General features: G+C 36.5%; 1 protein-coding gene across 1 annotated transcript in view; it reads right to left on the bottom strand.

Annotated features, from left to right (window-relative positions):
• Window positions 1–14,022, bottom strand: part of NRG1 (neuregulin 1) — a gene marked incomplete at both ends in the record, with an annotated part of 981,791 nt that overhangs the window by 808,406 nt on the left and 159,363 nt on the right. The gene's annotated exons all lie outside the window — the stretch shown is intronic.

The following is a 14,022-nucleotide window of genomic DNA, read 5'->3' as shown; positions in this document are numbered from 1 at the left end:
GATAATGGCCAAGTTAGGAGCATGCAGAAAAAACCTGCTGAGAATAGAGCCGAAGCCAAGGAAATGGAGTGAGCGAAAGCAGATCATAGTCCCAATGTTGCAACCTCACCAGAAGTTAGCTCTGCTTCTGTGATTCAATCATCTTCACTGGTTAAAATAGTATAATATTTTTCTATAATCTGCGATTAAAAGTGTTGCAACTGATCTAAGATCTAGTTGGAAATGTTTACAAAAGACCAAATAGGTAGAGTGAGGCATTGGTTTAGAAATAAACTTTTTCAAATAACTAAACAGGGACATGCCAAGCAATCTTTTTCTTCTCTGGCTTAGTAACTATTCTTTGAGATGTATTTATTTACATTTTACTATCACTCATAATATCCTGGGAAAGATTGATATGATAATATTCTCAGCTAACGGTGGCTTGTGAATGGCAAAGATTGGCTGTTATACTTTTTCTGTGAAGTGGAAAATCCCAAGAAAGGGATTAGATGATGACAAATGGCTCAAGTGCTGCTACCACTGCCTCTTGTGGCCAACACCTCTCTGGCCAATATCCATAAAGCAAAAAGAGCCAATTCTAGGTGGACATAGGCTCCTATCTATCGGCATGCAACCATGCAGGAATTCTACTGGTTGTGGGATCATGTCCCACTGCACTCAGCAGACATTCATTCAGTGAGTAAATCCACTTAGGATTCTAGGAGCACAGTGATTTCCATCTTATCAAATATCCTTCAGAAAGTCTCACAGGACATTGACCCTATTATAAATTATACAAACAGTATATCACAGATATGGTCCCTCAGTCTGCTATTCTTTATTGCTACCTAATGTCCAATTGCTATGACAATGCTATCATTTTTAGCCTGGAGTATAATAAGTGCAAAATATTTTGTTGAATGAATGAAATCATCAACTTTATAGAACACAAATTAAGTGTCTAGCAATGCATAAGTGGAGGTGAAAAGCAAAAATAAAGGTGTCAATCAACTGAATGGGAGAAGGTATTTGCAAACAATACCTCCAATAAGAAGCTAATATCCAAAATATAAAAATAACTCATACAACTCAACAACAACAACCAAAACATCCTGTTGAAAAATGGTCAGGGGACCTTAACAAACACTTCTCCCAAAAAGACATAAAAATAGTAAACAGATATATGAAAAGATGCTCAACTTCACTATTTATAGGAAAATCCTAATCAAATCCACAAGGTAACACCTCAAAACTGTTAGAATGATTACTATTATTAAGACAAGAAATAGCAAGTGTTGGGAAGGGTGTAGAGAAAAAGAAACCCTCATTCATTGCTGGTGAGAATGTAAATTGGTATAGCCACTGTGGAAAATAGTATAGAGGTCCATCAAAAAATTAAAAATAGAGCTACCATATGACCCAGCAACCCCGCTTCTGGTTATCTACTCAAAAATTTGGAAAACAATTATTTATAAAGATATATGTACTCCTATGTTCATTGCAGCACTTTTTATGTTGGTCAAGACATACAAAAAATCAAAGTGTTCTTTGACCGATGACTGCATAAAGAAGATGTACATATACACAATGGAATACTGCTTAACCATAATAAAAGATTAAATATTGCCATTTTCAACAACATGGATGGATATTGAGAGTATCATAATAAGCAAAATAACTCAGAAAAGGACAAGTATCACATAATTTCACTCATATGTAGGATATAAAACAGAAATCAACAAATGAACAAACAAAACAAACTCATAGACAGATAACGGTATTGTGGTTATCAGAGGGGAAATATATGTGGGGAGGATGAAGAAGGTAAAGGGGGTCAAATATATGGTGACAAAAGGAGACTAGACTTTTAGTGGTAAACACATAATACAATATAGAGTTGATCTGTTATAGAATTCTATACTTGGAACTCATATGTTATTAACCAATGTCATCTCAATAAATTTATTTTTTGAAACAATATTTTTTAAAAGTTTTATTGATTGCTTTTTCAGAAAGAGAGGATGGAAGAGAGAGAGAAAAAAAGAGAGAGAACATTGATTTGTTGTTCTACCTATTTATGCATTCATTGGTTGATTTTTGTATGTGCCCTGATGGGATTAAACCTGCAACATTGGCATATTGGGACAATGTTCTTACCAACTGAGCTACCCAGCCAGCACTTCATTACATTTAAATAAATAAATCAATGTATCAGAAATATTGTAATCTCTCTCTAGGAGTTTCCAATTTAGTGAAAAAACAACAGATGACCATGAAAAATTCAAAATATCTACATGAAAAAAATATAGATGAACAAGGTTACAAGGGATTACAAATATATCTATTAAGAGAATTCTAGATCCCAGCCGGTGTCGCTCAGTGGTTGAGCATCAATCTATGAACCAGGAGGTCATGGTTCAATTCCCAGTCAGGGCACAATCCACAGTGTGGGGCATGCAGGAGGCAGCTGATCAATGATTCTCTCTCACCATTAATGTTTATATCTCTCCCTCTCCCTTCCAGTAAAAATATTTTAAAAAAGAGAGAGAGAGAGAGAATTCTAGAAAGAATTCTACACAGAACTGAGAGGGGTTTAATCAGAGAACTCCTCAAAGGAGGCGAACTTCTCTTTGATTCCTGAAGGCAAGAGGGTTTACCTGGAAAGCATAGACTAGCATTCATGGAAAGGAAAGAAAAAATCTTCAAAGAGGCCCTGTCTCTCTTCATTCATCATTGTAATAGCTCCAGCATCTGCTACTCAGACATGCAATACATGTTGATTAAGTGACTGATGGTCAATAGACATTTGTTGAATAAATGAATAGGCAAACAAACACATTCCACTGACTAGTAGATATTAGAATTCATATGCAACATTGCCAGAAATCCCAGGTACTGGTTCTAAGAATATATACATAAGGGGAGGAATGCTGGTGAATCTGGTTTAATGCTCAGAAACTAGAGAGTTGACCTCCGAGTGTAAAGACAAAGGTGTAAGTTACAAACAGCATGGAAGAACAAGGTTAGGGGTGGGTGGGGTCAAACTCTGGCAACAGGTGCCACCCACTATGTAATTCCCAGTGCTATCCTGACCTGCTGTTTTGCTTTCTGCCAGGGCAGCTGATGCTGTTGGACAGAGCACAAGTGGTGTTTACACCAGAGGAAACCATCTGGAAATGCAATCAGAGACCCAAGCCTTGGGGGATTATTGGACCCAGCCAAGCATGAAAGGAAGATTTGTGCCCAGAGCTCTTTGGTTCTGTCATGACCTTAGCTCCATGCAGCTATAATTTTGACCCTTTAATGTAACTAAATCAACTATAGTTACTTTCTCAGGCATCATCTCAGTCAATTGTCATCAAAGAGCAGGAATCATATCAAAGCAGTTAACAAAGCAGCGAAAAGCAGTGGCTATGTTGCAAAAATAAAAACACATCATTAGTTGTTGAACAAAGTAGTTTTCATCATGAAAATTCTATAGAACAAGCACGTGTGTTAGATAATGTCATAAATACACATCATATACAACATATTTTTAAATGGAATGATATCAAAAATGCCTGTAGGAGTCTTCCAAAATATCTGAGAACTCATAGAAACTTTGGACTTCCCTGGCCTCACACAGACTTGATCATACATTTCGCAAAAGCACCCTTCACAAGATCAAATCATTCTAATGCTTACTCTATTGTACATGCTTCAGTGTTTAAAATTACGTTTTCTGCTGCCCTCAAACAAATTTCTTCAGGACATCGCCTAATTTTTTTAAACCCTAAACTAAGACTAACTTTCTGGCTAGATTCTGTGGATATAAGGCTGGATCCTTAGTATGCTAAAATATAGACCAGTTTTTTCTGGTCTAAAGATTTCTATACAGTTGGCCACAAATACTTCATCTCTTGGGGCATGGATACACAATTGTGTTTAATGAAGCAACGAAAGCCACCTTATCAAAATAAACAATCAAACAAAATGAAAAGGAAAGGAGAGAAATAAAAGGAAGAACTGGAAACAGAAAAAATTTATCTTTCCATTGAGTGAAATCTATCTCGAAGTCCACCCAAGTGTTACCAAAGGAAAGTGATGTTTATGATAGCTGGCCTTCAAGTACACTTTCAAAATCATCAGCTAAAAATCATGCTACAGAAACTCAGCCTTTTATGTAAAGAATTTCACCCATGCTCCTGTTTATCTTGTCCAACTGATCATTCAAAAGTCCTACTAGTATTCACGAATGAAAATTCAAACTAAACTCCACATTATTTTGTGAAGAGGAAGACCACCTCAGGACAACAAGAAAATTAAAGGCTCATTTTCTCCCAGTGACTGTGAAAGATCATATGGAAAGTCTTACTCAAGTGGCCATTACTCTCCCATGACAACTAGCTTGCATAACTGTAGCAGTCAAGACTAAGACTGCCCAAATATCAGAAGGAAACTACCCCATATTTCTCTACTTATTGTCATGTAAAATATCTGTAACACTAAAAACACTGTAACTGCAGTATACCACTGATATTTATAGTACAAAAGCAATTATTTATTACTAAGATATTTAAAGTACAAAATCAATTAGTTCCACACACACACAAAAAAAAGTAAATTTCCACTTCTAATGTGATGCTCTGAACCAGAAGAACTAAAACATGATTCTTGCAAAGAGCCTGCAAGTCCATAGGCCTATAGCTATCCTGGGTTGCAGGCTCAATCCCTGGCCCAGTCAAAGTGTGTGCAGGAGGCAACTGATTGATATGTCTCTCTCACATCCATGTTTCTCTCTCTCTCTCCCCCTCCCTTTCACTCTATCTAAAAATTAATGGGAAAATATCTTTGGGTGAAGATTAACAAAAATATATATATTTTTTTACATGAGGTAGAAGGGGATCCTTTAAAAATCAGTCTCCTTTATGTTCACATAGGCTGTGTGCACGTGTGTGCATTGAAAGTTACTGCAAGCCTGATGGTGCCGAAGGCTAATATTTAGCTAGTGGCATACATTCCTATCCTTCAATGAAGATAACTTCCCTTCATTAATTATTTTGTTAATAAAGCAATTAGCTTTACACATATCAGCAGAAACAGATACATTTACTTTAATTATCTCTTAAATAAACACCCAAAGGGAATTAGGACCCAAGACATATACAGCCACTTCTGTTTTAAACTGCTAGGATTTATTGATCACACCTCTGAGAGTGCATGAGCCACATGTGTAAAAAGAGTCACCCCAACTCTGCTCTGGAAAAGCCATCTAGAAATGACAAAGGTTATTTTCAATGCATTTATTTTGCCTTACAAACCCCTTCAGGAAATCAAAGAAGGGTCTGCCCCTTTCTTTTTTTATAAATATGTTTTTACTGAATTCAGAGAGGAAAGGAGAGGGAAATAGAGATAGAAACATCAATGATGACAGAAAATCATTGATTGGCTGCCTCCTGCACGCCCCACTCTGGGGATGGAGCTTGCAACCCGGGCATGTGCCCTAACAGGGAATTGAACCGTGACTTCCTGGTTCATAGGTCAACTCTCAACTACTAAGCCACACCAGCTGAGCAGTCTTCCCCCTTTATAGGCCCAGAGATGGAGGGAGCAAAACAGCTAAAAGCTTACAATTCCACACAGGAAGCACATGTCGAATGGACCAACATCTTCGGAGTGAGACAAATGTATTCAGAAGATCTACCTCTTCCAGATCGTGTCTTTAATTATTCAATCTGAGAGGCCCATGTTCGCCATTTAAAATAGGGGTAATGATAGTCACCACATGAAAATTGTCATGAACATTAAATCTAAGGCATCAAAAGTGAAGATTCCTAGCCCACATTGCAATAACAAGAAGTTATTTTTTCTTTGCATCTGTAGAAAGCATAATTATTTGGTCAGTATGCTCTAGTTTCAAAGCATTGTGACAATTTTATTTGTTTAGTTACATTTTGTTTATTTAAATAAGGACAAAGATGTTGCCTCAAGTCCAAAGGTACCTGTCAAAATCTGCTCCAAACGTTTCCAATATTAACACATTGCTAATTACTGAACTGACCTGACCAGATGTTAAATAGGCCACAAGACCAACAGTGGTGAAATTAGTTTTTTTTAAAAAATGACTCCAATAAAAGTTGCCCAAAATAAAACAATGTAGTATTCAGACTTCCAGTCAGCTATATGTTATACAATTTTATTGTAAGAAAATTGAATCAATAATGAATTTAGTGGGGCAACCTTTACATTTTCTATAACAAAAATTTTCTTGATATGGAGGTGACATTAGCAGCAAACTGCAAGATGCCTATAGCAGACTGTTAATTAGGTCAAGGATCAGTATGGGGTTACTGATGAGACCCTGCCAATACATCCTTATCCTGCTGACATTGAAAGAAGCAATCAGTCACTTGGTGCCGGGGCTAGAAAAAAAATAAGAACAAGCATTTGAGCAAATATAAACAAAACTACCATGAAAATACCCTTACTCATAACTGTTAGAAAAGGCTCCATCTCTCCTGGTTGTCACAGATTCTATATTTAGTTGCTTCTGTAGCTTCTCCACAATTGTTCACTTAGAAATGTCAGAGCTAATATTTGTGGCCACATCAATTCATAAAACAGGGCCCCTTCTGTTGACTTCCTGGGTACCAATGAAAATATTGACAGTAAAATCTTGCCTGAGATTGCTACTAAAAATAAACTTCATAAATGCCTCATGCCTTTGTTATTTGTCTCCTGAGACGGTTTCTATTTGAAAAACAAGACACCTTCTTCTACCGTGTCTGCATATGAAACTGGAGTCTCAGCTTCCAGAATGGACATATAGAAACAAGAATTCAAGAACTCTGAGTTTGCTCCTGGCTCCCATGTTAAATTATTATTTCATCTCGGTGAAACCAGGGTCTGTCTTTTGCTTCAAATGTCAACCTATCACATTAAATGAACTAAAAACACTTTGCCTTTCAGAAATCTCTAAGATGACTGGGAGGCACAGAGGCTGTTCTGCTATTACTGTTCCAAAAATCCACCGCTCCTGCCTGGGGAAGAATTCTATTTCCTCAGCCCTTAAGTGTCAGGTTTTTCCACTGGACCTGTTTAGATCAAGGTCACGTGAGCAAAAAGGACACCTGTCACTTGTGGATAGGAGCTTCAGGAGACTCACAGTGGTTGTTTTATCCTCTGACACTGACGAGCCATGTTTAACAGAGTGGTTTCTACCTGGGTCTCTGAGTGGAGTTGATGAGGAGAAAAGCCACAGGTGACCCACAAAGGATTCAAAGACATCTTTATTAGTGTAAGCCTCTGAGATGTGGGGGGACATTTGCTACTAAGGCATTACCTAACCCAGTGGTTGGCAAACTCATTAGTCAACAGAGCCAAATATCAACAGTACAATGATTAAAATTTCTTTTGAGAACCAAATTTTTTAAACTTAAACTTCTTCTAACACCACTTCTTCAAAATAGACTCGCCCAGGCCGTGGTATTTTGTGGAAGAGCCATACTTAAGGGGCCAAAGAGCCGTATGTGGCTCGTGAGCTGCCGTTTGCCGACCACTGACCTAACCTATCAAAACTTGTACATAATCAATGGGCTCTGCATTCAAGTAGATATGAGTTCAAGTCCTGATTTCCACTTATCTACATGACCTTGGGCAAGGTTCTTAACCTCTCCCCGATTCCTCTCTGTAAGATGGGGATACCTATCCCACTAGTCTTCTTACAAAAAGTCAGTGAAGCAATGCTTGGAAAAGCTCAGCATAATACCTGGCTTGATTAAAACTCAATAAAGTTTAGCTATTCTAAAGTAAGGGTCCTATCATACTTTCTTGAGACAGATATGAATTAACATCCTCTCCAAAGATCTCTACCTAGAAAAAAAATAAAATCAAAATTGTACCACAAAGAATCCAGGGAGCTCTTTCATCAAGGGATTCCAAAGGTATTGTTAGCCAAAAACCCAATCTTCTCTTTTTTGACCTGAATAATTATGTGATGGCCTCCAAAGCTAAAAATATAATGGAAATAATAATCAAATTGATCAATTTGTATTTTAATACTTTACCTTTAATTTATCCATATGTTTCATTCTCTAAGAATTTGTGCCTATTTCCATTCCATATTTATGTAAAGCCACATTCAACCCATCTTGGAGATCTAGGGTCTTAGAGCTGCAGGTTAGGTCCCAAGGCCTTTTTCTTCCTTAAAAGTACTTTATGTTCCCAAATTTCATGTATCCTTCTGCATCCTTTCATATATTGATAAATTAATCTCATTAGCAAATTTGAGTTAATGGGTTAATGCAACTTCCCTCCCAGGATCTTTCTAATTTAACTCTGCATGCAGATGAATGATCATAGTGGTTTTACAAATAGGAGAGGTAAGTGGGGATGGAATTGGGGAGGGGGGTGTACCCGCCCTGGGCAGCCATCAAGTTCCAACATTTGCATGTCAGCGTAACCATCTCTTAAACGCATCAAAATGAGAACTTGTTGGTTATAGAAAAAAATTTATTTGAGCATCCATATAAAGAGAATCAAATGTGACTGCAATAAATACCCTCTCTTTTACACTCTTAGTTCCAAGAGGAAGTCCTGGTGACTTATATTGTACCCGTGGTAATTAGAGTTCAGGTAAACATTTGATACAATACTCTATTACAAAGGAAAGTAACTCAGAAATATGTCAGATGACTATGGTCTAATTCAAGTTTTGTTTAATATGTCTGATCAGAGGCTTAAAAGAATACATTAGGCCCCAAGTCTCATTAAATCTAATGAAAAGTCCTCTCTACTAGTCAGTGGAAATAGAGTTTCCCCTTGGTCAAAGACAAATATACATTGTATAATAAAAGAAAAGTGGAAAGATTTTTTTAACTTGAAATAAATATAAAAAGGCAGCTCAAACTAAGAAATAACAGAGCACACATAAGCCAGGTTTCTAATTTTGGACACACTTCAAAACGATGATTCCTACAACCTCCCCTTTGCGAACACCCTTTTGACACTGTAAAAACTTTAAGAAAAGTGAGAATCGTGCTTCCTGGTTTCTCTCTAATACATAAAAATGAAATAAAAGTTTTTGGATTCCTGCTGTGTTGTTTTTTCAAATACATCAAACTCAGTGACTCACTCTCCCACTGAAAAACCTGACAAACATTGCATTTCCTGTAAGGAGAGAAGCAGACATGTCTTGAAGAAGTGAAGCCACTCTGGGCATAGAGAACTAAGGCTTCAAAACTGCTCCCACAAAATTGATATGTGTCTACAAATGTCTTTCTAATGCTCTTATGACCATCCTTAGAAATAACATAACCAACAAAAAAAATCTTAAGTCAGCCATAGAATTATTTGGGTATTGCTAATAATCATGACGCTTCTAAGAACCATGGCACAGAAATGATGACAATCTGCCTCCAATTGCAGAGACTGGAAGTAGAGTTAGTTTTAGCATGCAATTACACCTTGCACCTTTTGCCTGATAGCTACCAACATTTGTGACTTGAGAACCACAAGCATACTAAAAAGGTATAAAACCAATCAGACTGGAATGGGACGCTTAAGTATTTGTTATACCACCATATACCACTCTTGTCTCACATTGAGCTTGATTTTTGCTTTCATAAGGCCTTAATGACTCCTTGTATACCCAGATGACATAAATTAGAATCTATTTTGTAAGATAAATTACACAAAGCATAAAATCCCTGAATGACTTGGGATATACATGTCTCACGTCTAATCATTAATCTACTAAATTCTATTCTTACAAAATGTGTGAATTTTTCATTGCTAAATGGTTTAAATAAGTTCCAGTGCTCATACATGTAAGTCATGAGTTCAAACCCTACCAACCATTTCAAGAACACTACATAATGCTGTACCCGGTACCCTTTTTTTGAAAGACAATTCTCTGTGAATATTTACACATTTCTGGATGATATGGGGTTTCTTAGCAAAGAGTATTGGCAGTCCTGTCTAAAGGACAATTGAGTAGCAAATATACTTTGGAGGTCGGAGACAGTGAGTGGCCCTGGAGAGATTTAGAGATGTATCTCCGGTAGAACCATTTGCTCATGGAATAACACCCAATTTCATCTTTCCACTCTCCCCCAGAGTCATTTGTTTACATCCCAGAATAGATGTCTATCTCTTCTGGAGGGAAGGAGGGGCAGATGTGCCAGCTGCCCTACATAAGCTCCGAGTTTCATCATTTCAGGGCTCCTCTCATGTGGTACAACACTGCAGATGGGCATCTGGCCCTCAATGCATCATCCCCTGGGACTGGGTCTTGGGGAACTAGGACTAAGATATCCTGTGAGTACTAAACGATCAGTTCTCTAATGATCTCATGTTTCCTAATAGCATGAGCATGTATATAAAATTAACACTGTTCATCATCACACGAAGGAAGTATCACTTATGACTCCCAAAGGCATCCCTGCCTTCCTGACCCGCCATCTTGGAAGCACCGTTTGTTGGACATTCTGTGAAAAAGAACTGGTTAAGAAGGGTAGAGAAATAGAAATTTGAAGTGACAAATAAGTGGAACTGTGAAAATTCAACATGATTTTGACTTTTTATCTATATATTTAATTATTAAATGATATTCCTGTAATATAAGTCCTTCCTCATGTCAACAGTTAAGAGGCTAATCAGGACATATCGGCTTATGTGAGGATAGGCTGAGTTGTTCCATTTCTACAGGAAACAAATTTGTTCTAATAATTTATTATCTTTTTGGGGATTTTTTTAAATAACAATTATTAAGACTTGAAATCAAATAGGAGGGAAATTGGCCATTAAATAAGGTGAGGTTTCTCAATTAAACTCACTGTCAGTGATGTTATCTTCTTGAATTCTACCAAGTTCAGGATATAACAACTGTGTAGGAAGTTGAAAATATGAACAATTTGCCAAAGCTTGGGAAAAAAACTGCTTTCATTAAGAGGGTATGGCCAGTAATAAAGGTAAAGTGGGAATTATCTTAAAATATGTAATATTTTAAATTAAATAAAACCAAACCCATATCCAAAATGGAGGTAGAGGTCAAGCTATACCACTGAATCCTATAGTACCGAGTCTGGAAGTGCAATTGCCTTTTTAAAATATTTACATGCTTTTCAGAAATATCTAATAGATTTTACTTTGTATTTTAATCATCAAAAATTTAAATAACATACAGACTATACAATAGCAGATAAAATGTTGGTGTATTATTTTCCTCACACAGTATGTACACAGTACCATTAAATCTATTTGATAGATGGCTTAAAATATAAAACTATGAAAGTTGTTTTTAATATGGACCCACATTGAATCCAAATGAATTAAGATTAAATCATGTCAAAAAACCATTCCAATTTAAATTGACCCAGCACCTAGCTATAAATATGTAGTAATTAGTGAGTCACAGAGCCAACATTGACTCTTCTTCCTCAATGTCATGGGAAGACTTCACAAATTTCTGCGATTTGACCTTGTGCTTTTCTACCCCCTTTTGTTAATAGGTTTCATAAATATATTTCTAGTACCATCCATGACAATTCCTTATTTGCAGGCACAAAAGCAATTAACAGCAAAATCAGTGGTTTTTCCATAAGATCAGTTCTCTCTTTCCAAAAGTATTTCTAATGTGTAGAAGAAAGAAGATTCCTGAAATTGACTAAAGGTATTAAATAAATATTACGTAAGCGTAAGAGTGATTTGATTCTCTGAGGACTATATATGCAAGAATAAGATTTATAATTTGTGTTCATTGTAATATCTCACAAAGGAATTTTAGCTGGTAAGAAAGTATATGAGCTTATACAAATTTGCAACATATTTACATACAATGCAAATTAAAAGGAACAACTTTTGTTTTGCAGGATGCATAGTGTTTTTGTTTGTAAGAGGAAACTAACTCCATTTTTTTCATCTCGTGCCTTGATGCTGAGAAAGTTTAAACATACTAGTAGAATGAAGAAACAATCAGAAAAGGGGATATTCCTGGCTATAATACATCATATATTGAATTACTTTTAAGGAAAGAAAAATGTAAATATAAAGATTTCCAATATTTCTAATTACATGTTTTCCCCCATTGGAATACAAATGCTCTCACATTTCTGACTTTCCATGTGAATGAATGATATATAAGAGGTAGTTTCATGACTCTACCAATGGGCATGATTCAACAACTCCATAAGCTGGAAGAAAACCAAGAGCTTGTAGCAGAGCGCCTCTAGTCCACCACAATTGGTCACCTCAGTGGAATGCCTCTCGACCATCACCCACTGGCTGACTCTCCACCTGATGGCTAGTCTTTTCAAGACGGCAGAAAATGACACAAAGGGACAAAAGTCATACTCCACAGTGGGAAGTGCTGAAATGTTAGAGAGAGCATTCTTAGGTGCCCTAAAACAGAATCCCTCCCACACGTTCCATTGTTGTCATTTTTGTTTAACAACATTTGCCAAGTTCTTTAGGCCTTGGGAAGCTCTGTCTGCTTCGGTAGAAACTTTATGCAAGAATTATTTAGAGATATATCATACCAGAAGATATAACCTTCTAACTAGTAGCTCTTAAATTTTTTTTTATCTCTTTAAAAAATTAAATTTTTTTATTTTTATTTAATTTATTGGGGTGACATTGGTTAATCAAATTATATAGGTTTCAGGTGTATAATTCTATAATATATCATCTGTATATTGTATTCTATATTCACCACCCCAAGTCAAGTCTCCTTCCATTACCATTTTCCCCCACTTTACTCCCTTCTACCACCCCCAAGACTTCTTTCTCTATGGTAAGCACCACGCTGTTGCCTGTGTCTATGAGAATTTTTTTTGCTTAATCCTTCATTTTTCACCCAGGCCCTCAAACCCCCCTTTCCTGTGACAGCAGTAAGTCTATTCTCTGTATTTATTAGTCTGTTTCTATTTTGTTTGTTAGTTTATTTTGTTCATTAGAGTCCACATATAAGGAAAACCATATGATACTTATCTTTCTCTGACTGGCTTATTTCACTTAGTATAATGCTTCCCAGGCCTATCCATGCTGCTGCAAAAGGTTAAGATTTCCTTTCTTTCTATCGCCGAGCAGTATTCCATTGTGTAAATGTACCACAGCTTTTTAAAAACATTTTTTATTGATTTTAGAGAGAGAGGAAGGAAGAGAGATAGAGAGAGAGAAACAGCAATGTGAGAGAGAAACTTCAATTGGCTGCCTCCTGCCCGTCCCTTACTAGGGATCAAGCCCAAAACCCTGGCATGTACCCTAACTAGGAATCATACCAGTGACCTCTTGGTGTATGGGATGATGCTCAACCAACTGAGCCACACTGGCCAGCGCTGTACCACAGCATTTTTATCCACTCATCTGCTGATGGGCACTTAGGCTGCTTCCAAATCTTGGCTATTGTAAATAATGCTGCAATGAACATAGGAGTGCATATATTCTTTAGAATTATTGTTTTGGGTTTCTTTAGAAATATTCCCAGAAACTCTAGGGATGGACCAAGCAATTTGTATTTAAAAAGTCCTCCAATTGACCTTCATACACACTAACTCCTCAAATGTCTTCATCTTTTGCTTTGCTCACTAATTCCAAGATCATGCTTTTAAAACATTTGCAATATTTAGTACTCTGTATTTAAGCAACTAATCCTACATTCTATAAGATTCAAAAATACCTTATAATCCATTATGGAACCTGAAATTTCACAGCTGTTATAAATGAGGTGTACGTGATACTCTAAGCCCCCACACACTCTATTTTTATCAAGGAAGTCATGAAGCACTGTTAGATTACAAAGTAGCAGAAATGAGCAGAGCCCAAAGAAATAGCTGTAGGGGTAGAGGGATATGAAGTCTTATAAATATCTCACAGTTTAAGGTACTTAATTCAATATGTATACTAATACAGAAAAAAAGGAAATCAGTAGGACTATATGGCAGTCTAAATAACATTTATGTCATCTCAATACTAAGAACATTCATACATTTCTTTTGTCAAATTGCAAAAGTCTCTTCTTGATAAACTTTCCCACCTATAGCCTATCTAAACTATAATGGAATA

Source organism: Cnephaeus nilssonii (assembly GCF_951640355.1).
Source record: "Cnephaeus nilssonii genome assembly, chromosome: 8".
Lineage (NCBI taxonomy): Eukaryota > Metazoa > Chordata > Mammalia > Chiroptera > Vespertilionidae > Cnephaeus > Cnephaeus nilssonii.
The sequence above is the reverse complement of the archived record's forward strand: the minus strand, read 5'-3'. Positions and strand labels throughout refer to the sequence as shown.